Source organism: Cheilinus undulatus, linkage group 7, assembly GCF_018320785.1.
Source record: "Cheilinus undulatus linkage group 7, ASM1832078v1, whole genome shotgun sequence".
Taxonomy (NCBI): Eukaryota; Metazoa; Chordata; class Actinopteri; order Labriformes; family Labridae; genus Cheilinus; species Cheilinus undulatus.
The window spans coordinates 12,764,890-12,791,970 of record NC_054871.1 but is presented as its reverse complement, the minus strand read 5'-3'; the positions used below and the strand labels follow the sequence as shown (position 1 = coordinate 12,791,970).

At 38.5% G+C, this 27,081-nt stretch overlaps 1 protein-coding gene across 9 annotated transcripts in view; it reads right to left on the bottom strand.

Moving 5' to 3' along the window:
• Positions 1–26,534, bottom strand: part of lrrc7 (leucine rich repeat containing 7) — a 179,724-nt gene extending 153,190 nt beyond the window's left edge. For all 9 annotated transcript variants that reach the window (XM_041790407.1, XM_041790411.1, XM_041790409.1 and 6 more), the window contains exon 1: positions 26,490–26,534. The gene's annotated coding sequence lies outside the window, so the exon portion shown is untranslated. The remainder of the gene's footprint in view (positions 1–26,489) is intronic.
• Between the last annotated feature and the right edge of the window lie 547 nt (positions 26,535–27,081).

Genomic DNA, 27,081 nt, shown 5'->3' with positions numbered 1-27,081 from the left:
AAAAAAAATAAAACATGTTTTCTGTGTTCCTATACTTGGTGATAAATTGAGTATGCCATCAAAGGCTTGTTTTAAGGGGGTTAATAACACTTGAATTTGGATTAAAAAGCATTATCTCTTTAATTTTGTAATACTGTGATATAATACCGTTATCGTCAAAGGCAAGAAAAATACCATGATATGATTTTTAGGCCAGATCGCCCAGGCCTATCTGTAATGAATGTGACAAACAGAACATTTATCCAACTACCCTCCAAGAACTTTTTAATTATTATGTACTGAATTTATCTATGTATTATTGTCTCTGAAATTGTTCAATTATTTGTTAATTTATATGTATGTCTGGGTAGACTGAATAAATTGAAACCATATAGTCCTCGGGATAAATAAAATATTTGAATCTTAAGTTTTGTTTTGTTTTTTTTTTCCTTAAGGTTCTGCCCATCACAAACACCATTACCCAAATGGAGGGAATGATATTCCATGTCATGGATGTGGAACAGTCTACCTGGTATGTAAGGCAAAAGCAGAGATGGAATTCTGAGGTTAATGAGTTTGTGTAGCAGGTGCTAAATTTTTAAAGAAAAGTCAACTAAACCTGGGATACACAGGCTTGAATGAATGGAGTTGAATTAACTCAATTTTATCAATTTTAGCAGTTGCACATAATAAATTTGCCAAGATTCCACGTATGTTTTTTAAGTTGACTCAACTTATTATTTTTAAGTAATTCAAAATTAATTTACTTACAGCTTTAGCTCAACAAATTGCCAACACTTAGTTATTACTAAATTATTTGAATTATGACAAATCTGCAGTTTTCCCAGAATGCCTTTAGGCACTAAACCACCTTAGTTCATCACAAGTTTTTGTAACTCGAAAAAGTCAAGTGTAGTTTACTTGTTATTTTTTAGGCAACGAGTTTCCATATTTTTTTTTAAGTAAGCTCAACTCATCTTGTTTTACAGTGTACTAAATTTGAGCTAATATACCTCTAATTTGTTGAGCTAAAACTATAAGTAAATTAATTTGGAATTACTTAAAAATAATAAGTTGAGTCAACTTAAAAAACATACGTGGAATCTTGGCAAATTTATTTTGTGCAACTGCTAAAATTGAGTTAATTTAACTCCATTCATTCGAATCTGTTTCACCCAGGTTTAGTTGGCTTTTCTTAAAAAATTTTAGCACCTGCTACACAAAATTAAGTTAAATTTACCTGTATTATTTATCTGAGATTACTTAAAACATTAAGTTCAGTCAACAAAAAAATTATATCTAGATCTAGATATACATATTTTGTGCAACTGCTAAAATTAAGTAGGATCAACAAAACATTTTTTTCAGAGTATTTCAGAGGCTGTGTCAGAGCAGTTGAGAGAGAGAGTAGCGTCAACTCCATAGACGCCAATGGGCCAATAATTTTACAGCAATGGCGGCTCATGGGAGCCCTCGATAGTTCCAAACAATGCGACCATGTCAATAGGATTCCTATGGCGAAAGTATGTTTCTCGCATTTATCAAAGGTTAATTTACAGGTAGGAAGCTACAGTTGACATTTTAATGATGACCATTTTACAAACACATTTTAATCAAATAAACGATGTAATTTAAAGCGTGATAGCTCGTCAATTTTAAACACAATATTAGTTTTAATGTTACGTTAGCAAAGACTCATGGCTAATGCCAACAGTTAACTAACTTACCTTTGCTTTTGCTGAACTATGATTGAAATTACCATCAATAACTTAGCTAGTAGGATACTGCAGGACTTTTTGTAGCCTACTGAAAGTCTCGTTTAATTAAGGATATTAGCTAATGTAATGTTTCATCTGAAGCGAAGTGTTAGCTTCTTAGTTTGACGGGTGTTCATGGTTATTCAGCAATTTAAACCCCAAATATGAACCCCACACTATGCCTCAGAAGAGGTAAATGGATGATGTTGATAATAACTGCCTTTGGAAGTTTGTTTTAATGTTAGGTATAATGTTATGTAAGATGATGTGATACCTTGTTTAGCTATTATTTGGCATAAGATGTAGTAGTGGTCTAACACTAGCTTAAATGTGTTGTCTTTTGCAGCTCATCAGTGTTCATCCTCTAGAGGTTTCAGCCTGCACACAGGAGATATTGCCCTGGAGGACCTACACAGAACTCAAAATACAATCTTCTGACCTTGCAAGATCCAAAGAAGACAGCCAGCCTTTACTTCTTTCTTGCTCCTGGAAGACTGGATGCAACAAGAGGCTTCACAGCAGCTATGAAGATAGTCTTCCAATATGTAAACTGAGTTAAACACTTTCCTTGTTACTAATAATTCCAGATTTTCATGGTTTTTGTTTTTCCTTATTAAATCAGAGGGTGTCATGTAAAATTCCCACTGTGAAGTACTGGGTGCCTACACAGGCGTTGAACACTGGTCTGCTTCTTGTTATATCTCACATCTTTGATGAATACTCTTTTGCATTAGGCCTGTATGGTTAATCTGGAAACAACAGGATAGAATAAAATGTTTTTAAGAAACTGTGTAAGCCATTGTTTTATTGCTTAATTTTTGCTTATTAGAAAGTATGAAAGTATGGATAAGTAGTCAACTAGTATAAAATAACATGACACCGTGGGTTGGTTTTCCTTCTGTCCTCCCTAATTTTTTCAGTCACCACCTGTCACTTTCACATTTTTACAGTAGATGGATACGATTCTGATTTTTTTTCCCCCTCCACAACAGCATATTGCAGCTTGGAATATCTTGCAACAGCTATTTTGTATGGACTACAGATTGATCACTTAGATATTTTACATGCTTTAAGTTAATAAAGCTAAGTTACAACATAGACATTGTCCTTGAAACATCTGAACATGTTATTCCTACTCAGGAGTATCACACAGGCTTCTTCTGTCTTCATCTGAAATGTTAAAACAAAACAAGTCAGTCATTTTCAAAATCACCAGCGTTACAAAAACAAGGGAATTTAGTAAAGTTACTGTGTCAAGCAATGTTTGCTCGTCAATAACGTAAGTAAAGCCGGCTAGTTTACTGTCCACATTCTTCCTTTTCAGAGGACATTTCAGCAATTTTAAAAGCATAATCGTTATAATAATGTTCCTACACATGCGCATAGAATATGTGTCACTTTGGAATATATCTATATCTATAAATGAATGTAAGAAACGGAAAATATTGGCAAGTAGTTACCAGAAATTGCGGCTAAGCAGTTCATTTAAATGGCCCGCTAAGCTTTGTTTGGAACTATTCGGCTGCTACACGAACCACGTGACCCTCTAGCTTCCGGACCCCTCAACGACACACCTCTCTCTCTCAATGGCTCTGGCCTACCTCTGGTGTAGCAATTAGCTTGGATGTAGCTTTATACTGTCAGCGCGTGTCTGCCGAGCTTAATAGCGCGAGTATCGACAGCTTAATACCGGAGCTATGCACCTGCCTACTACCTCCGCTTGTCTTTTCGCTCTGATTGGCCTGTTATGAATGTAACAGACAGAATCATTTCACCTATCAAGAACTTACAAAAAGTGCCAGACGCTTTATAAGGGAGGTTTCACAGACGAATGTGAAATATATCCCATGCAGTGGATTTATAAAACAGTCAGTGTGGCGTGTCAGGTTAGTATGGTCACTTTAGAGAACAGGAAGTGACGTTGCACTATTTTTATCAATAGCTGGTCACACAAGACGTCCTGAAAAGTTGGCTGTTGCTCCCAGAAGCTAAGTGTCAACAGAAAGCAACCAGTTGGCTCCATTAGTATCTGTATAATGAAATGTCTCCTAATGCTGCATATATATATATATATATATATATACTGTATATTTAATGTAGTCCTGGAGAAAAGACAGGAGTAGAAAAGTAGGTAGATTTGTCCCACAGTCTTCTTCATGCCAGTATGAAATATCCACGGTTGCTATAGAAACACAGTTTCATGAATCACTGTTGTATTTATTTATTTATTTCTAAAAAGGCCAAAAAAGCTGCAGTTTATAAAGCTGTTTTGTGCACGCTGCCCATTACTGTCTGCACTGTGAGCCTTTAGATCTGTTAGGTATTAGGTGTGGGCTGAGACCAAGTTTTAGTCTGCTCCCACTGAGATGACTAATTGGCCAGCGAGCTGGTTTGGCCCGCTGAACGACCGACTGAGGGAACACACGGGGATTACATGGAAGGTAGGAGACAGTGTTTGGATGCATAAGAAGAGCCAGCTTGTGTGGATCTTTGTTAAGTTAAATCCTGACAATTCTCCGGTCATCAGAGGTAAAACCCCAGGGGGAAACTACAAACCTGTTATGTTTCTTTTTAAGACCTCAAACATCGCATAAAAGAGGAGAACATCGCTGGATTTTCTCTGGTTTGTTATTTACGCTCTTTAATGTCCTCTCTCTCTCTGAATCAGAAAGTACATTCAGGCTCTGTACTGCATTATGCCTTATATGGCATTTTGTGAATGAGTGTTGCTAGGTAACTGGAGTGCAGTAAAGCGGAGCATCTTGGTTCTTGTATTTAGGATTATTAAGGATTAAGACAACAGTTTTCAGCATTACAGCTGCTGCACTTACTGGAGGAACAGTGTCCATAGAGACGATGTGGGATTTTTAATAAGTCACTCTGGATTTATGCACAAACAGATAAACAAGCTGCAGATTTTCCATGATACAAAACATCTAAGTATTTGGCTGCAGTACTAAAAAGTATTTTGTGCCCACAATTAACGAAGAATGGCGGCTTTTAGGAGATGCACACTCTAGAGGGTATGCATTCACGTCACTTTCAGCTCACGACACGACTGCTCAGTGGGGATGAGTGTCAAAACAGCTGTCTGCTCTATGGGGGACAGATGAAAATAGGAGAAAACTGACTAATATCCATTTAAACTAGGGACATATTGACTGGACAGAGATTTGTATCATTTCCTAAAGACACAGTGGACCCTTGACATTGATATGTGGTCATGCGTGGTTAAGTACACAAAGCAGAGCCTGAAGGCAAACATCAGTGAGGTTCATCACTGATGGATGCTAAACTGAATTAACGTTGAAAAGTTTTGTAACACATGGCTTTAGATCAGTGGCTTCTCTGTATTTCAGTGTTTTGATTACTTCTTCTTACTTTAGCTAATCTTTAAAATGATTACTCTGTGGTTGTTAAATGTGTTTGCAAAAATTTGGTGAGTAGCCTCTTTCAAAACAAGATCAAAAGCCTACCATGTCGGTCGTTCTTTATCTAGTTCAATTTTCACACCAGTAACGCCTTTATTTTATTTCTAATGTGACAAAATCACACGGCATAGCTCTCAACTTTCATATTTTGTTGTATAACTGTTACAGTAATATGTTTACCACATGAAACTGTCAGAGAAATAACCTAAGTATTTAACCAAATAGAGGTCATACTAGTTTACAATGGCTGCTTTTATAATGTGTGTAAAATATTTATAGACTTGACAACTAATTGGACTTCAGAGGACTATTTATACAGCTATTAAACAAAATCTGTTAACATAGATGCCTTGGGGGAAGGAGAATGGAGTGAGGCTAAGCTAACATTCATCACTATCTGAATGCTTGTTGTATCTACTATAATAACTTCATCATTATTCTTCATTAGCTTACCCTTGCGGTTAAAAACATTATAAAAATATTCCATCAGCTGAGGATCTGGACTGGCCACAGTGAACATCATCCAGATGTAGATATTAAAAAGATAGCTCTTTTCAGCTGAAATAACACCGCTTACTGTTTACTACCTGCTGATTTCTGTCACCAGTTCATCCTTTCTGCCACTGAGCTGCTGGAACTGCTCTGACTCGTGCTGCCTTTGATTTCACACGCATACCCTCTGTTGATAAAAGTATAAAGTATAAAAAGGTGATCATTTCAACACGATGTGTTAACACTTTCTTTCCACTTGCATGCTCCAAGTACCCAACGAAACAAAAACAGCTTTTTTAAGTCCATTCTTTCATACTAAGTATGGTATTGATGCCACATTCAGTTTTGGTCCAATAAAACAGATGAGGGATGGCCCATATCAACAGAAAACCTACACTGTCCTACATCAATTATGGACTAATTATGGAATTATTTTGTACCACAATCATTTAGATTATGTTTAAGAAAAACCTCACTGTGCACTGATTGGCGCGTCTCATTTGATTGACAGATAGCTCAACAGGCAGAAGCTACGTTTCTGTCAACCAGAATGCTAGCTAACTAGCTGACAGGAAGTTGAGCCAAGTGGGTGGGAGGTTAGGTTTAGGGGTGCACCGATTGCAATTTTCTGGCCGATCATCGATCACCGATCTTTAAAAAGCCTGACCATCCGATTCCGATTTTGGCCGATACCGATTTTTTTATAACTGACAGCATACACCTTCAATGTTCCAATCCTATTTTATTGAATAACATTGAACAATACCCGTGAAACAATACAAACTTGTTGTTTTAACTGCACATGAGGTAGTTCTCTCAAATATAAATGAAAAGTTTAAAGCATTGCTGTCCAAACTACTAAATAATATTAGTAATAAAAGTAATAAAAGTTAACCTTTAGTCTTTCATTTTTCACATTTTAGTAGGTAGAGGCATATGAAACCGATCTTATCCACTGATCTTATTTTACAAGGATTGACTGATCACCAATCTCCCAAAATTAAGAAAATCGAGGCCGATACCGATCTTGGCCGATCGATCGGTGCACCCCTAGTTAGGTTGATCCAAAGTTCGGTTGAGACAGCGATTTCAATATGGAAGCCGCGGCAAATTGGCTTCAAAAGGAGTTTGAGTCTGCCTATTGTAAGCAGACTGCTGACGTCACACAGGCTTTGTCCAATTCTTTCTACGGTCTATGGTTTCCACACCACCTAATCCAACAATTGGCATTGGACTTCACGATGTGGGGCTTGCATGCAGCTGCTCTGCAATGGAAACCCATTCCACAAAGCTCTTGCTGCACAGCTGGCCGAGCTTCTCTGTGAGTAAAACTGATGCCAAAGCACCAGGAGACATGCATAAACATTCTTTTTGCCAAGACAAGCTTTTGGTGTGGCTCTTTACTCTTGGTTTAAAAAAAAATGTGGTCCAGTTAAGATTAAATTGCCGCTTACATAAAGCTATATCTGGGCTAACAGCTACCACAGCAACAGCCAATGGATTCATTGCTCTTTGTATACAACCACTCACACAACAATTAACCCTTTCCCCCATAACTATCACAAACTCATGCTGAAGCAGGTCAGCAGAAGAGCCAAAACATTTTCACATCATGAAGAGCTATTTGTGTTGTTTTTATTCTTAATTTCAAATATAAACGTGGTCCAGTTCTAGTAAAAACTGATGCTATGCTAAAGCTACATTCAAGGTAATCAACGTAGTGGAGGCAGCCATGACAATAGGCTATGAGTACGGCGTTTTGGGAGGCCATAAACGCTACCTTTTGAGTTAACAAATCTGTAAACGCTTACTGTTAAGTCTCCGTATGGACAGCCAACTGCATCTTTCTTGAAATGATTACATCATACAAAGCATAGCCCACTTAAGCCGCATGCACGTGTAAAACCAAAACAACAATGGCGGATTAAAGGGCTGTGTTTGTGCTGCAGAGGCTACTGAGCTTATTATTAACCTTGCAAAGCAGATGGATACGCCCATTTCCTTGTTTTTCACTGGGAATCTGTCTTGCAAAACTCCCATCTGAACCGTTTGGGTCTGGTTAGAAAGTGACTGGACCAATCAGCAACGCGCGGCAGTACTTTCAGGCGCAGCAGAGTCATGACGTAAACAAGCAGCAACAAGAGCTGGTGCAGTTATGGAGGAAGAGATTAGTGTGGATGCTGCTAAAGCGCCGGTTTTATCAGAAGTTGATGACATTTCTTTGTTAAAAGAAGAACAAAGAACAGCAGTGGGTTGTTTATTTTTCAAAAACAACAAAAGTTTTGCATTATTCCTCAGTAGCTGCGCACGCACAGCTTGATGGCGGCTATGTCATGTGTTTTGTTGCTCTGACTGGCCCGTAGAGATGTGACAGACAGAACGTTCACCCAATCACACTCCGAGTTTTTTTCAAAGCCTCTGCCTTTTCTTAAACGTTTCCTATTGAAGCTTTCCCAGATGGATGTGTAAAACAAATCCATCTGGCATGTCAGGTTAGCTTATTATGGCTTTTACAGCAAAATTTGATGCTTCTTTACCATCACTGAGAACAGCATACACCAGATGTCCTTAAATCCACCACGGATAAAAACCAGAAGAGCAACCAGGAGAAAGTTTGGGGGAGTTTTCTGTAATCTTCTCTCTTTTGGTGCATTTCCATGGCAGCGTTACAGCGCCACTCACAGGCTTGGCATATAGACTACAGTGTTTTCAGTCGTTTATAGTGATTCCGTGCTTACGCAGATATTTCCTGAAACGATCCCGTGTTTACGGAAAACTTTCAAAACGAAACAGCAATATATTGTTTTTGTCTCCGTGTGGACAAGGCCTCAGTTACCCAGCGGTCAGTCACTCAGTCAGCCACATGAAGACCCATGTGTAGGGCTGACCTCGGCAGTCAGCCAAAAAGGGCTTTGTGGTTGTAAATATGATTCTGTTAAAAACAAAAGATTTAAAAAACTTGCCCCCTGAAAATGTGAGCAGAGACATTGTTTCAGACAACTAACAAGAAACAGAAGCTCATGCTCTGTTGAAATAAAAAACAAGCAAATTATGAACATTGAATAAATCTGTTTAAATCATTTGGATTGACCAGGAAGGTCACGTGGCAGGCCACTACCTCGAATGAACGGTAGGGGAATCACTGTAGGGACTACCAGGGTTAAAATAAACAAACAAACAAAAAATTAATATAATAAAATCAATTAAATCTTTTGAAAAATGCAAAAAAATGTGATATAAAGTGCCATAGACTCAGTAGTTAAATCCATGAAAGCTTAATTTTTCTCTGAAACCCTGCTTTAATTAATTCTAAGCACATGTGAACAAAAATTCCATCCTACCTACACACATCCACACACAAACACACTCACTTGCGTGAACATCACGTCATGCCCTTGCGGTTGCACTGAACTTGGCTCATAGAACACCCTCCAACAAACTCTAAACATTGAAATCCTCCCCTCTTTCGCAGAGTTTAGGACCTTGGTTTCTAGTCATTTCGTTTCCAATTGTTATTGCTATGATTGATTTCTACTAGGTTTTAACTGATGGTATTTGAATGTTGTTCTGTCTCGCTTGTCCTAATGTGCTTTTAATCTTGACGACATTGGAAATGAGGGACACCTCAATGTCCTTTCGAGAATAAAGGTTTGAAATGAGATGAAAATGTCTGCTAACTACCCAGCGTGTAACTGTTTTGTTATTACAGCTCTAACAGGCCTTTACAGCTGTTAAAAAAACAGATGTATGTCACATCAGGTCAGCTCTGAGACTCAGTCAGCTGTCCACAGTATGAACATGCTCCTGATGAATTATGGGTAAGGACTGATGTGGTCAGAGGTCAATAGTTTGTCATGTCATTCTTCCTCTGTGACTCTACTTGTAATCTTTCCTACATCTTCCTATCTTTATCATCATGTCAAATATTTTTGTTTATTTCTGTCATTTCAGAGTTCCTGTTCCTTTTATATCTCTTTCACATTGTCAAACACTGAAAAGTAGGACAATTGTGATGTCATCAAATGAAATGCTTTTATAGACAGCAAGAGTGTGTAAAGAATGCTTTTTCAGGTGTGTATTTGAGGATGTAATTGGCCTTTCATCCTAAATAAATTTTGAACAAAGACATTAAACAAAAATAGAATTCTGTAAAGAAAAAAAGAAGAAAATTATCTATGATTACCTCAGTTAACACTTCCATGTGTCTCCCTTCTTTCAAATCTCTCCACTGACTAATGTTTAGGTGTTTCATATTTTATGTCTACATCAAATACAACCATTAGCACTCTGGATGGATGTTTCTTTGTCCTGCTCACACGTTTTCTCACACTTTCTTCCTCTCACTTCTATGCCTCCCTTTCCCTCTCACTTGCGTCAGCACTTCTGTCTGCTGATGAATATATGAATGAGATTAAAACAGAGCACACTTTCTCACTCTGTCTCCAGCACATAGCCCACACCACACGAGGACATAAACATTTCATCATTTCCATTCCAGCATTTTGAACATCCATGACTTTTTCAACTTCTCAACTATTTCCAGACTTCAGAGGAGAGAGTGGAGAACTTTATTTATGTACCTTTGATTTGAAGGATAAAAAGTAAAGAGTAGAAGCCAAATTATAATGACACAGCCTCCCAGTCAGGAGACCCACTGTGTCACTTTGATTCTCTGCCTTAAATCAACTCACAACATCCCCAACAAGTAAATAATGCATCTAACAAGCAGTTTCTACCTCAAGCAAGATGCCATCCCTCCCTGTTTACACAGGAGGAGGAGTCTTGGTGCATGTAGAACACACAAACCCACACAGACAGAGGAGAAATTTGTTTGTCTGTATCATAAAGCATGTTTTCAAAGAGCCAGAAGGTGTAATTGGCCCCTAACTCCAGGACACAGAGGGATGGATGAAGGATTAGAGATAAAGCTGGAGGGACCAACAGGAGGAACAGATGAAAGCTGCAGGAGGAGCTCTAGGAAATCATTTTAGAAAAGAAAAAAAAAAACAAGATGTAGTGAGGAAGACTGATGCTTTGAGGCAGAGATGGATGTGAACTGCAACTTTCAACCTAAAGTTTGCCTTTCTCTCCTTTATTCTGTCCCCTCTTTATTTTTTTTTCCCTCTTTCCCTCACTTCACTTCACTGTAGGCTCTCTGTTGCTATGGCAACCATTCCTGCAGCCACTGAAGAGGAAAGGATACCTGAGGAGAGGAAGAGGAGACAGACAGCAGAAAGGAAATGATAGATGACGATGAATAGATACACTTCCATCCAGATTTTAGAAATCTGAACATTCACACATCTATGCTGCTGTGGCCCGAAACGACAACCTTGTTGAGAGAACCAGCTCAGGTATGGGAGTAATGCTGGTACACACTTTGGCACTCGCATCAACCTTGGTCCTGTAATACTCCTTGATGGCCATCATTCAGGTCTGTGCCGGGCCCATGCAACATCCCTCCATGAAGCATGCCTCCGCCCCTGATGTCTGGTCCAGCCCACCAGGCCCTAAGCACCCAGTATTCAGGTTCACTGGATCATGCCCAGGAAAATGTGCCAGGTGCCTGTAGAAGCGCAGCTGTGGCTCTTATATCCAGTAGCGAACCCATCCCACCCCTCTCGCCTGAGCTGGTCAGCATCGGACACATGGTCTTGCCAGCGATATCCAAAATGTGCTGATGAGACGTCATCGCAAGGGAGTCCATCTAGCACTTTTGGCCATCCGTCAGTGTCCAGGCCTCACAAGAGTATAATAAGACTAGGCGGACCAAGGACCAAAAGACTGACTTTAGTCTAAATGCTCAGATACCAAGAAACAATCATCTTACAAACCATTACAGACCAAGAGTGGCAAAAGTGAAAGAAAAGTGAAAAATACATGATCAAAACTGAAACCTCTAAAATAAAAAAAATTGTGTTACAACTTGTCTGCTGATGCAAACTGAAACATTTCGAGCCTCGAAGTGCACTCACAAAGTAAATTTTGAAGCAACTCTCTGATATTCTTATGTGTTTTTGTGCAAAGCCCACTTAACTGCATGTCACAGCTGTAGACTTTAAAACAGGGATGTCAAATTTGCAGCCCATAGGCCACATCTGGCCCTCCAGCAGGTCTCATTAGGCCTGCAAGATGTTTTGGGGAAAACGTGGGAAAATTCTGAACAGTACTCATTCTAAATATTTACAAATCAGAGTATTTCAAAAACAAATTTTTACCCATCTATTATTAACAATGTGGAATAAAAAAAAAGGAAGAGATTAGTATCATAATGCAATAAATAGGTTAAATGCAGAACACTGATCTTTTTTTTTTTTTTTTTTCCCAGTAGAGAGTAACATCTAGGGTTGCACAATATCATCAGCATAATATTGGTATCTGCAGATTTTAGCTTAACTCTTTAAAACCAATTGTATCATAATTGATATGCAATTTTATGAGACCTGTGTCTTATCAACATGATCAATAACTTCCTTAAAAACATTTTGTATACAATCTGACAAATGATAAAAATAAAATGATCTCCAGAGAATTGTCAATTGCCCGAAATGCTTGACGCATCAAATGTTATTGAGACAAAAACGTATGTGAAATTTTATGGCAATTTTTATTTTTGTAGAAATTCGCAAGAAGGCTAAATAAACATCTCAGTTCCAAAATATAGCTTTTATTTGAGGTATCAGGCTTTAAAGGGTTAAAAAGTTCATGATCGGTATCAGCAGATATAAACATTTCCAGCAATAGTTTCAACTGATTTTTGGCTACAAAATCTGCCTTTATCAGCTGTAAATACCAGCCATACAAACAAACAAGTTAGCAGAGTTTTAGGACCAACAGACCTATGTTGGCTGAAGTATTTTTCTTAATTCATCATCAATCCTCAAGTTCTACAGTGTGTTTTAAGGATTGGCGTTTTGGGTCGAAACTACATTCAAATATTGGTGTCAGTCAGCATTGGCTAAAATTATTTTATTTATCTGCACATTGGATATTGTCAAAACGTCAATATCATGCAAACATAAAAAAGGCGCTACTCCATAAAGCTGCTACATTACTTCTGCTCACCAAAGGGAGAGATGCTACTATAGACTGCAGGATTTTTTCAAAGAGATGGAAGGAGATACCAAACTGTCTCACCCTCTGCCACACACTCAGACCAAGTGTGTGTGCTGGGGTTAATCTCCCAACTGATAAATATTATCACAATGTAATGCGATATTAATATCAACTGGATTTATTTACATACAGTTTCATTTTACATCATCTGAGAGAGAAATTGTGGTCTTGATTACTTGCAACAGGACAATGTTTATAAATACTGTGAGCGTTTTTACCTCCAGCTCCCATCAGATGGTAAAAATCTCTTTATAACAGAACACATAATCCTAATCTGAACACAGGCTGTCCTCTATCATGAGAGTACCACTTGCTAGTCGAGGAGCAACACTAAAAGGCATCCAAAATTGCGCACAGAGATGGCCCAGCTCATGGCGCATACAGGGATGTCAGGGGGAATTCCACCTTAGATACACAGAAGAAGGACTGTCAGGGCGTTTTTTTTTTTATAAGCATTCAAAAGTCCTCTGCAGTTAGGTGTTCTAGATGTAAGCATTAAATTGATGCTATACACCAAATAAAACTGCTACTGATAAATAGATAATGAACTGATGCATCTGTGAATGCCTTCAGAAAGCCCCGACTTTCTCTGTGTGAACTCAGCAGTCCTAGACTTAGTTCTATTTAGTCTGCATGTATCCATGTTAACTTCTAATATTGACCGTATCTGCAGCCAGATAGATTGATAGTTTTTGCAGATAGCTTTCGCAATGGCAGTGAAACACTGTACAGATGATACGAAACTTTCTGCCATTGTTGTCCCTGAAGCTGCCCCTACTGTTCATCTGGGTACTGCAACTTGCAGCTGTGTAGTTGTAATTCTTTTAAGCACCTGCACAGCTGACTCTCCAAATATGATGCAGGAGACTAGAACAGCTATCATATGCATGCAAATGCAAAAAGTAAGAATATCTCCAGCTTTAAAGTAAAGCCTTAAAACAGTGGGAGATGGCTGAATGATTGAATGACCCTGATTAGTACCAAAAATGACTGATCCACACTCATTAATGCTGTGCCTAAAAGCTTCCTTTGTAGACAGAGAGGACTGAGACTGCTGCTCTGCTCACATGCTGTTTTAACTGCTGTGTGTTGGAGGTGTTTCTGTAAAATTTCATTGGGGAGGTCATCAGAAAGGGATTTCTTTATATCTGTGAGTTGTACCCTCTGTGAGATAAATGTAGAGGAAATCCCCATCACTGTATGCAAAGCCCTTATCCTTATTCGCTTGGATTAATGTGGAAGAGCCCGACCGCTGCAGGGTAGGACAGATCAGAATCATCAGGGTGATCCGTAGAGCAGCACGTCTCTTACATACCACACTCCAGAGGATCCCATTTCCTATTCATGAAATTGTTAATAAAAGGGCCCTCTTGAAGAAAACTTACATGAATTCCATTTGTCAAAACAAGGTGATCACATGTAATATACAGGGAACATATGTGTTTGCACATGTGGAACAGGGTTTTAGATGTACATGACATTCACATGTAGAAAACATGATAAATTTACACATAAAGCTGTAAGAAAACTTTTTTCATTTGTCTGTATGGACATCTACGAGATTATTCATGTTTGTTTGCACCATTGTTTCTGTTAATTTCTCAAAGAATTAGCTTAAACTAGACCACACCTTTTGTTAGTCTGTCATTCCTGGTAGTAAGAATATGATACTGGACAAAAACTCCATCTGGCCAGTGTGAATTCTGCTGCTTTTTCATTTCTGACCCCACAAACTAATACAAAAAAATCCACAGAATTGAACCAAGAGTTTTTCCTCTCAAATACTAGCCCCCAAATGGTTTCACAAGGTCAGCAGCAGAGGCTATGCAGAGATGGAATCACAATATCCTGGAAATACTGGCAGCAATAAATATTGTGTTCAAGGTCATCCTGCTGAATTTAAGTGCCTAACAGCTGGATGGGCCCACAAGGGAACAAACTAGCAACGTGAACATATCCTATCATCATAGTTTCAGCTTTTGTTCAGGATCATGAAAGAAACAATTAAACCAAATGTTTATTCTGGTAAAGATCATTTTAAAAATTGAAGTATGCCTCTTAAATTTGGCAATTTGGATATTTTTTGGTTCCAATTCAGGACTCCACTTTAACACTGACTCATAAAACCCTCAAAAATTAATTTGGGAAGACTCCAAAACATATTTTTGCCAATAAAGCAGTTGGATTTGAAAAGGTGTTCTTTCCAAATGGAACAATTCTCCTGCATTCTAGCCAAGGAGGGATTTCCCAGCTCTGTCCCTCACTGCCTTTGCTTATCTCTCTCAATTTAATAGACTTTTTTACACCTCTGATCCATTCTCCTGAATGAACTTTGCTATATGCTTCTCCAGTAGAGGGAAAAGCCTTTCATCAGACTCTCACCCCTCTTCTTATATGTGTTTAGTCCTTCCAGTGCCACTGTAAATAAACAATATGTCACTGTGACTAATCTTATCCTTTAGGTTAGCCCATAACCACATGATCCAAGTTGAAATGTGAAAGCAAAAGCTTTATCTAACTCTTAGGCCTTTACATCCCGGTCTCATAACTCCAGCCAATCATGATTACAATTATCCTGACATCGATTTGATTTGATGCAATATCACAATGCATCAGGCTGCATCCTCAATTTTCTATATGACTGTACACAAGCAGATATACAGAAACTCCCTTTTTAAAGTGCTTAGAAATCACTGACATCAATGTCATTACAATGTAAACCAAAATAAATACAGTCTGGTGTATCTACAGGCAAAGTCAGAACACAATAACGATTATGTACTGTCAATGCATTGTCTTAATCAAGTACAACCTCTAACCACCTCCAACATGGCCATCTGACACATTAAAGCATTATAGTGTTTTCTAGGGATGCACAATATTGGCAGTCGGCAGTATATCAGTATCGGTCGATAATAGCTTAAAAAGTTAATAATTGGTATGGGCAAATAATAAAATTCACGCCTGGCCGATGATGTGACGTTATAATTAAAAACATGCGATGATGCCAGACGTGCACCAACAACACACTTAATATGTCGTCTGTGTGGGATAAGTTTTAGGTGTGGGAACACAACAGCAAAGTAGCTGTTTACATCACTTGTAAAGTACATGTGATGCGTGGAGGAGTTTGGCAACACGTCTTTAACACCACCAGTTTAATTTTGCATCTAAAAATCATCACCCTGATGACTACAAGGACTTTCTTCAGATAAAAAAATGACACAACCTTATGCTAGGGAAAACTTGTCAGCAGCCTCTACTTAAGTTATTCGACACAGCTAAAAAATACAGTAGGGACCACCCAAAAGTAAGGAGCTGAACCACCTAGCAGGCGCTTATAGCCTTACCTGAACTACAAAACTTTGTTTCCAGTCACGTAGAGAAGCTCCTCGTTAAAGGTAAACATATTAGCTTCTCCCGGATATATGGACATCAAGTGTCCATCCTGTTAGCATGTTGAGCTTCACTGCCTCAGTGGGTATGAGGATTTTACTCTTAAATAGTCTGCCCTGCACTCACAGGAGTGCTCACTCAGCAGCCACAGTAGCAGTCGCTTTTGATAACATGTTTCGGATATGGAAAATAGAGAAAAAAGAACGTGCATGTCGTGCTAAGTTAAAGTGTGCGAAACATGGCAAAAGCAATGACGGACTTCTGTGTGCCAAGTCTACCGTGCACACTCAAAGGTGTCCTGTCTCCAGCACTGGAGATGTGGGTGTCACTGGGTTGTTACAGAGCTGTTTACAGTGAAATGCCCATTAAACTTGGTTGCTTAGTTAGTTGGTGCTGTTTAAAGCAGAATCAGAAATACTTCAGCTGAACTTTTATTTCTGTTTTTCATCTTGAGTCTCAAAAATTTCAAATCATATTTAAGCTCTGAAGTATAGCTAGTTTTTTTTTGTATTTAAGAATCTGTCTCTTTGTTGTTGTTGTTACTTTGTCAGAAGTATGTCAGGGAGCCATCCTGCAAACTGGCTGAGCAATAAGGAGAATCAATCTAAATTTATAAGCTCTTTCTTTTTACACTCTAAGTTTTTCATTAGTGTATGGCTGTATTTAAAAATAAATACATCCTTCATTTCTGATAAAAATCAAATGTTTTGTCAGTTTCTAAAAATAAAAAAGCCTATCAAGATTTTTAAAAAAATTGTATTACAGGATGGAATTGGTGTTTTTTACAGTCGAAAAAATGTAATTAAATATCGGTATCGGCCAAAATGAGTTTTAAAATATCGGCATATCGGATATCAGCAAAAATCCAATATCACGCATCCCTAGTGTTTTCTGTATATAATGTTTTAGTGCATTGAATCAAGGTACAGAACAGAGACAGCATACAATGCTCATATTACATGTTGCATTGAATTCCCTTGTTGGGATCCACCAAGTGTTTCATAGCAGCATCATTGTCATGTTTTAGTTCGGGGCTATTCCTCCTAATGGCAAGGGACAATAACAGGAATATCATATTGGGTTCAAGTGTTGCATGAAGTAACTAGTCAATAAATTTCAAATAGTTCCAGTACTTACTGCATAATATCTAAATATGGCAACTGGTCATGGGCGTCTTGGTTACTTTAGTGATACACAGGTTCTAAGTACATTGTTTTGTATAAATGCTATTGTAATCAGGAGGTAAACAAGGGTTTTCTGTTCATATTTGATAGGGGTGGGACAAAAAATCGATACACTGAAATATCGCGATACTTCCTGGCGTGATATTGTATCGATATTTTAAAATGCAGTATCGATATTTAATTAATTAGCTAATTCTTCATTTTGTTGGTGCGGTAGTTTGTGGTGTAATTTCACCCCCTGACCGCTAGTTGGCAGCAAGCATCGCTAGCTGGCAGTTGACTCTTGCCTCTTCTCTCTTGAGACAACGAAATCACACGAGACTTCTGGTCTGCGTGAGCCGGATGCTTGTACCTACGACAGCACAAACTTAGACAGGAGTTAGACAGTCGTTTGCAAGATATGCCACGCCAGAGTAAAATACTGAGACAACACAACGAATCTACTAGTTAGGCATCATTGCATTAGCACTACAGCTAACGGCTAACGTCAACAAACAAGCCCGTTGAAGCTACCGCTAGTCTCTACTCATGCAACCATAATCACAGTCGTATTATTTGTAAGGACCTGTCCCGTGTAGTGTCGTTAAGAATGACGGCTTCGGTAACACAAGAAAGAAATACTGGCCTGTCACGTCATGCCCTCCGCAAAACACAGTCCATCAGTCTTAAAGCTGGACGTGACGATCAGCTCGTCTCCCATAATCTCCCTCCGCAAACACATTATGTGATGACATAAAAAACTGATAAAATATGAAATCTAAAGGATTGGAGTACATTCACTCTATAATAATTTATTCCCCTTTTCTTAAAAAAAAAAAAAAATCACGGTAGCATTTTAATTCAGTGCAACAAATGGGGAAAATCCTCATCTTCAGATTGAACAAAGATAGGTAAAATGCGAGATGATGCAGGACTATATATTTTTTAAATAGCTTAAATCTACATTGTTAAATTCGATATTAACTTAAAATAGTTGAGTATCTGCCAACAGCCAGCACAGATTTGAAATTAAGGCTCAAACGGAAGAAATGGCAGGTGGCCGGTGGCAGGTGTAGCTCTGTTGCAACTGATCATGGCACACTTTTAAAATTTGCCCTTATTCATTTGGTTTTGCAAGTTGCCTCTTCACCTTCTGCAGCATGCTGGGGTACATAAGGGTTGATGCTACCTTTTAACAGGTTATCTTTATCATCATGTCATAATCCTGCACTGTTAAGTGAATACACCTTGGAAAGCGGGGTTTGACTGGAAAGACTCTTATATTACCCAGAGGTGGGTAGAGTGGCTCAGGGGCCATGAGTCTGTAGCTCACAGCAACCACCACAGACTGAGGACTCCTAAACTTTATTACAGCTATCACGAGTGCAAACCCTCAACGCTGGATACTGACACCTCAAAAAGAGCTACAGAAACTGCTTGTTGTGGACTTTGATAAATACAACAAAACTGTCACACAGCGGCGGTCGTGTTAACCAAATATTATCCTTTATTATCACTGAAGGAATTTTTTTGAAGGATGACATAGAATTTTTGAAGGCTATCATCTTGACGGATTGGAATAAGGATGAGCCTGCATTTTAGCGCACACACAGAGACAGATGCATAGACCTTTAGCCACATTCTGCAAATTTTTGCAGTCAAGGCAAATACAAATGCACCTTACTCAGTGTGCAAGATCTGAGTGCGTGAATGCACACGGCTCCACAGTGCAGCCTTTTAACAACTTGTTGTCAGCTATGGTTGTCAAACTACAACTGTATTTGATATCTTAAATGGCGCAGTTCATAGTTGCTTGTTTGAAGACAGGGATTGTTGCTCCATCGTCGCTGCGTAAAAAATGACGACAAGTAAACACTGTGCTGCTGGGTTAATCTTTCTCTCAATGCCATTTAAAATGCAGAACCTCAGAGATTGTTCTTTGAATAAAAGCTGGGAAAGGGTGCTTCATAAATTGAACACTACAAATAAAGTCATACTGAATTATATTATATCACAGATATTAAAGAGAAAATTATAATGACAGATTGTAAAATGGTATGACAGAATGTGTACGACCCTTTCCGTCAAATGATGGACAACAAAAAAGTCCCGCACAACCTCTGTCACACAGGTAGACAATTTAGAGCTTTTTTTCCCCCAAAACAGGCCGAGTGTGCCAGTGGGACATACTGTTTTCAAGGGGAGTTTTAGACCGCCTTTGAAAATGGTGTGACATCTACTGCTTTTATTCTAAATATGGAAAAGCAAGTATTGCACTTACATGCCTTTGACATCTCTGAGCTACATACTTACACAAGTAAGTGTAAGTAAGTGCCACCGTACTGACACAAGTAAGAACATAACCTTTAAAACCCAGATATGGATATCATTAATGCACAACTGTCTCCACTTTGAGAGAGGAAAAAGAAAGAAAATCAAGGAAATATTCCTGTCCGTAACTTCTGATGCCTTGTCATCTACCTCTTTCTTGTTCCATCTCAACCTAAGTAATAGTGAGGAAAACAGGAAGTGGGTGATGGGGGGTGTGATGCATCCCTCACATGCTGTCAGGATACTACAGCAGGAATCAGAGTAATCAAGCTGATTATGTTGCTCACATTTGTCACATCACAGTGTAAGGGTTGATCTTGAAAAGACGATGGATTGACTAGATTCAATGTGTGTCATCAGGCGGCTTAATCTTGCAAGCTTCAAGATGATGGTTTTTATTTAAAGGTTCTGCCCTTCCCAAACATTTTCTTTGGGGATTTTGCCAAGATGGATGTGAAATCTGTCTGGTGTGTCAGCTTAAAAAGGTATGCTCTGGTCTTTTCCATTGACACTTTTCATAACTATGCCTCTTGTGCTGAAGTTTGAAATATAACATACATCTTTGACTACAACAGCAATTTGATGCATACATTTGCTATAGTGGTCAAAAGGGTACCTAAGTGAAGAGTAACAAACACCAGATTTAAAATAAAGTGTGTGTAGCAATTTAAGAAGTTAGAGAAAAGCATGACTTTAAAATGTCTAAAAAAAAACTGTGAAAGCTGATGATGTGAATTAGGGGAATATCTGCTACCATGCAATCCAGTATTCATTCATCAGTTCTTTATTTAGTTGATGAAATATATTTGTTGTATTTTACCTGATCCATGTGAAGCACAGATTTAAAGTTTAGTCATGATATACGGTCACGGTACTGGGGCCCTGCAGCAGACCAAGGTCGGTTTACAGATTGTTTCATTACAGCTTGATTGACAATAGACATTGCATTCAGCGACACTCCTTCTGTCTTAGAAAAAAACACTAAATTGCTTTTTTAAGTGGGATTAAGATAGGATTTTCTCATTCGGATGTTCCTGCAATGTGGCCCCAGGAGTGACTCACACAGGAGTTGTTCACGAAAGCCATTAACTGTGTTCACTTCAGCTCAGACTGAAGATTCTGTCCCATGGGCTTCATTTGCAATTGTTTCAATTACTATGGATTGAATGTCCTCTGTTTGTCGTCTAGGGAGGAAAAAAAATGCAAAAACAAAGGAGGTATTACAGCAAATGTCACTCACAAAAGGACTATTTAAAGAAGCACTCTGCCCAAAAAATACAAATCAGAAATATTGCAAATAACGTTCCACATCCAATATACTGATTCTCATATCAAGAAATAAAAAATTTCCCTTAATTGATTTTTAAAGCTATGGTACATGTGAATATTGCCATCAAGAGTATGCTCTACCCTCTGTGTTGTGTTAATTACAGCTCAGTCATGCTGCTGAGTTCCCCATTGAGTCGCCTGTGAGGAAAACATAGACCCTAAGGGGTGATGGAATTTTACACTAATGAATATTTTTGTGGTTAGATAAGCAAAAAGAAGCATTCTTTTATACTTTCTTACTACAAATTGGCTGTAAAAATGATTAATTATCTGTTAGAAATACTCAACAGCACAGCGTTCAGCCTCAAAAATAACCAAACAGTTGAATCAAGTGAACTCTGCAACAAAAGAGCTGTTGTTGTTTTATTAGACTGCATCAGCTTTGGTTAGGTGTAACCAAACTTACAGGTCACATTTTGCATGATACTCATGCTTTATGAGCACAGGAGGGCTCTGATGGCTTCCCTTTAGCAGTTGATTTTTGTTTTTTTTTTAAATTCAAAACTTTTACAATAATACTTGAAATTTAGCTCAGATGCCTCCCATTTCTCTTGATCATTGCTGAGATGATTCTACACCTTCATTGGAGTTCCCCTGTGGTAAATTTAATCTAATTGGACATGATTTGGAAAGGCACACCTCTGTATAGGAGGCCTCACAGCTGACAATGCAGAGTAAAGACCAAGCCATGAGGTCAAAGGAACTTTATCAAAACTTTATGTTGCAAAGAAATGCAGCTTTTAAACTTTAGAGATGGCTTGATTGGATGACCATATAAAAGTGTAAAGTCACCTCTGAAGCAGTTTCCCTGGAAGGTCATCTTTCATCTTGGGATTTTTCAAGAAGAGGTTGAGAACAACTCACCAATCATGGTAACGCTTAGATACAACTGTACTTGGAATAACCACACTGAAGCTGCAGAGCAAAATGAAATATATATAAAAAGATGCTCAAAGAGAAGGTTTTCTCCTTGAAAATAGATTCTGTTTCACTTGGTAGTTGCTTGTGAGTTGATGTCTTCAAACTGCTACAAGCAGATAGATGCTGTTTTTGTAGATGGGTTTGAGATGCCATCTAGTGATACTGATAGTACAACCCCAGTTTAACTACACCCTCCTTTTCCTGAGTCAGCGGACAGGGATGAGTAGGTTTCCATGGTAACAGTAGACCGAGAGAGAGAAGGAGAGAGGAAGAGGATGAGGAGAGGGCAAAAAATACAATGAGACTGCCCCATGTACACCTACACAACATATACTCATATATGCTGTCATGCATCAAACGAAAATGGTTACTCTGTTTTTCACCTCATGTTGGTAGCCAAACAAGCTTAAGAAATGTACTCCATACTCCGGGGTTTTTACACATTCAAAATGGGAAAGGGTTAAAAACACTTTCAAAGGGACCCATTAGATTTCACTGAAGGCTGAGGAAGAGGCACAACGGGAAATAAGCTTTCATCAGTCAGAGATCTAACGGCTGACAGACTCATCTCAGCCTATGAATTTAGAGGGCAATAAACAATATTCCCAGAGCAGATATTTGGGACTTAATGAGAAAGTCAATCCACAAGAGAGACATCCCCTCACTACAGTGTCTGGTTGAGTGCCAACATCCTCATCAGAAAGAAACAATCCTGCTGTCATCCTCATCATCACAATGACATTTGTCATTTCACAGAAACTGTTCTGAAGATGTGTCTTAATGTTGAAAAAGAACTCCTTTTGCAATAAAATAAGCCCATCTTTTTAAGTTTAATAGCTGGTTGGATAACTCCTATGATGAGTGTCAGATGTGAAAGGCTTTTTCAATGTTTTGAAGTCACTTCATCATTTTTTATTAAAGCTTCTCCCCTAAAATGTTGCCAGCCTCTGTGGGATCATTGTATAACTGCAGCAGGAACAAAAAACCAAGTTCCTTCTTATCCTTAAACAACACTACTGTTTGCAACACTATAGAGTGAGAACTAATCCCAACAAGAAAACAAAGTAACATACACCTTGTATTCTCATGGTCCTCATTAAATGAACCCTTCATGCACTTCTAACTTGGTGACTTGTTCACAAGAAATAATTGAAGAATTATTTTAAAGTTATCTAAACTCCAGAAGGATTAACTCCTTGTGCTTTCCTTTAATGACACTGATGCATTGACCACATGTAGATACTTCATTCACGACAGCAAATAGTAGAAGCACCCGTGTTGGCATTAGACTACAGAGCATTTTAGTTGATAACCACGTTTAGAGTGAATTTTTGAGCCATAAAAGTGACAGAAATCAAAGTAACAGCATAAGCCTACTAAACACAAATGTCAGTGACTCTGTTAAATGAAGTGAGTCACCTCAGGGGCACTAACAGAGAAACTTATGAAGACCGTATTGAAAGAGGTTTATTGTTTGAGCAGTGCTCTGAAAGCATACAAAAGCCTCAACAACTACCTAGCTGTCCACGTGAATCCTATTTTAATAATAATAATAATAATAATAATAATAATAATAATAATACATTTTATTTATAAAGTGATTTTCAAAACTCAAAGACTGTACTAAAGTTTAAAGACATTACATACCAAAGAAATCAAAAGACCCTATAACAGCTAAACAGACAACAAGCAGACAAAAAGCAATGAAACAAGCAAATAATCAAGCAGCAAAAGACAAGACAACAGAATCAAACATTAAGTTTAGTTTTTAGTTTTGTTCAACCACAGAAAGAGGTATACAGGCACTCTTCCTGTCAACATCTCATTTGGTTGAAAGTCACCTGTAAACAGGGTACTGTTTTAAACCACTGGTTCTCAAGTGGTTTAGTGGCCGGACCCACCACCACCTCCTTAGAGATGAATCTCAACCTAAATTTCTAAATTTTGTCAATCATAACCAAGTGTTTATAATGAAAAAGGGTGTAATATGGCCTTGACATAAAACAAAAGATGAATGAAATAAAGAAATGGATATGTTTCCTTCAAAATAAAAGTATATAAAGGCTTTTTAACATTCCTTTTTTTCCCTGACAGACATCTTTTGGGTTCTGACCCACCAATTGAGAATCAAGGTTTGAAACCATATTGGTACAGCCCCAGTGAATCCATCCATGTTCTATAGTGATGTACTGTCATGCTCCACTTCAGTTGCTTACTTTCTTGTTTGAATTGAGGATTAATTTTAAATAGAAACTGCACTCTGCATGGTTTATCTAATAAATAATAAAACTTGCTGTAAAAGTGACAACGCCTTCCAGCTTTGGGCCACAAGCCACTCACAAAATATTCTGGGAATATTTGCATTGTAATGCTTGATGGTGTTGTCACTTTCAAATAACTTTTAATATGTGAAGCTGATCCCTGAAACAAAAACACTGATTTACAGATAAGTTAATACATTGTGTAGAGTGCAGTTTCTATTGAAAAGAGCCTCAAATTAAAAGAAAAGCCAGTAAGCAATGACAGAGGGCAGAGCCAAGAAGTCTGTCACTTTTCGGCTTGGACATATTCAGCAGGCTGCACCGTAACACCAGCATGTACTACTATTAGCTCATTCAGTGATTCTGTTGAAAATGAGATGTTGCTGTGGAATATGCTGTTTTATGCTTCACAAAATGATCTGCAGGTATCTAACACTGATAGTTTGAGCTTTTTTAACTTGGTTGTGCAAAATGTGCATTACACAGATGATTGTGGGAAATCTGTGGACTAGAGTTTTTCTTTAGCACTGGCATCCATGAGTAGTGTGACCCCTTTGCCATCATGGCTGAGGCAAGACAGACACTGCAGCAACAGATGCAGTATGTCCATAAACATATATCTTAATATTACACTCCAAGAAACCGAAGAAATGGCAGTATTCACATAAAAACTGTCCATTCTGGGACCCTTAAAGGAAGTCCACTTTTATCGGCTTTTCTTCCCCATTAACTGAAATTCATCCATGGATTGAAAATGGAGCAGCAAGTCTCCACCCAACATGAAAATGTCCTTCAGAACCGCACTATCAAGGGGCTCAACAGGTGGCGATGGAGTTATGCTTTATGTTGGGAGCTTTGGCAACTGAAAGAGCAGCTGATAGCAGAGAATAATCACGGTCAATCACAAGTAAGCAGCACAATACATGAATGAGATACAGCAACAGAACAGCAGCTTCCAGTGGCAGGTCTTGCCCTCTCTGTAGCAGTCTTTGCTGTATCTACTAGTGTTTCTACAGCAAAAACAGACATGTCTTAACCAACAAGACATGTCCTGCAACAAAAACAAAAAATAAAATTTTCTCTTGATTTAAAAAGTGTTGAAAGATATTTTAAGTAGTCAAGTATATTAGGTCATTTTAAAATTAATTTTCACATGTTGTTCAATTCTGCATACTGTGCCTTTAAGCGTACAATTCTGTACCACATTACACAAGCTTCCTGGGGATTATAATTACCTTTGAACCTCAACAGTTGATGCGTTTAATTCAGCATTAACTCACTGTTTTCACTGTTTCTCTGACTTTGACTGGTTCACTCTGGTATGTGTTTAAAAGTTTCTCCTGTAACTAAGTTGTCAAACAAACCCAATCTGCCAGCTGTGACTGCTGTCCCAGCTGCAGTTCCATGGTCACCTGAGGAGACCTGTGTGCAAGTGCTGCTCATTTTCACAGTGTGACCTGATCACAGGAACCACAGAGAAAAACAGGAGCTTGGTGATCCAGTTAAATCACAGAGTGACAACCCTGTTTTCATAAGGTTAGAGATATGGTACATTCTGAGGACATCGCCAGCCAATCACAGGGCTGACATACAGAGACAGACGACAAGTCGCACTCAAATTTACACCTATGGAAAATTTAGGATCACAAAGGAACACTGTTTTCCTCATTGTAAATCCCATAGTTCTTTGGAGACTATCAGTGCTTCTCCTGAATCTTGATTGTGTTGAACCTGAATGTGTTTTGTGTATGTAGCCTATGTAAGGGCACTAAAAACTACAGTCACAGACAGAAAACTGGGGGGCTTAACTTTAAACTTTGAAGATAGGCAGTGAAAAACAGCAAGTAATTTTGGCCAACAGTTTGGCCAAACAAACACTTATTTTGTGCTTATTTCTAACACTTTTTTTTTTGTTTTAATACCCTAGGCAAGCTTTCTTTGACCAAATCTATCCAGCAGCTATAACTCAACACAGGTAAGGCTATCTTAAGAACAATTTTAAAAGGGACTTTCAGCCACAAACTGATGTGCCTAAAAGCACAAATCACCAGTCTCATCGCTAAAAAATAAATAAATGTTAGCATAGCTTGCTAGCTAAAAAAATAAAGAAATGTTAGCCTAGCTATCTCTTAATTCTTAAGGTAGGATCCAACTGCACATGAACAGAGGAAGGATACTCTGCCTATCATTTACCTTAATAATAACGTCAATATTTGCTGTTTTGAACAGTTAGCCAACCAGCAGTGGTCATAATAAGTTTGAGTCAGAGCATAAAATAGCCACCCAACCGCCCCCGACACCCGCGTTTCCTACCTGTGCTGTGGCCAATGAGGATTCAGGTGCAGATGTATAACTCGTTGGTCCAGCTGTCAGTCACCCTGAAGATCACTATTGGGTGGAGCTTATATCCCCAGGTGACGGCCTATCGTTGTTCAGGTTCATCTCTGCCTCCTTGTAACCCCGCCCACTGGGCCCCTGCAAGGCCTTAGGGGTACCACGCTCTGCTAAACATGATCGTTTCAGTTTGTTCTTCGGCTAAACAGTCAGGGGAAGTCTTCTTCGTGAATGCTTTTGGGGTGTCTTCATAAAATTATCCTGGGCAGACACAAAAACAAAAGAAAACATCATTATCTTTAATAGCCGCTATAGCTGCATTGGTGCTAATCTCTTCACTGGCCACCACTGTTTACAGAAAAATTAAACCATGCCTGTGAATAACACCTTGTTCTCTTCAAGTGACACTGATCGGTCCATTCATACTTTGACCAGGAACAAACGCCTCAGCTTGAAGCTTTGCAAGATTGATCTGCCTGATGACAGACATGGAATTTTGCCAATCCATCGCTTCTCAAAGTTAGTGAAGTGTTGCAACGGCAAATTTCCAGTTTTCCACAGTAACAGCTAT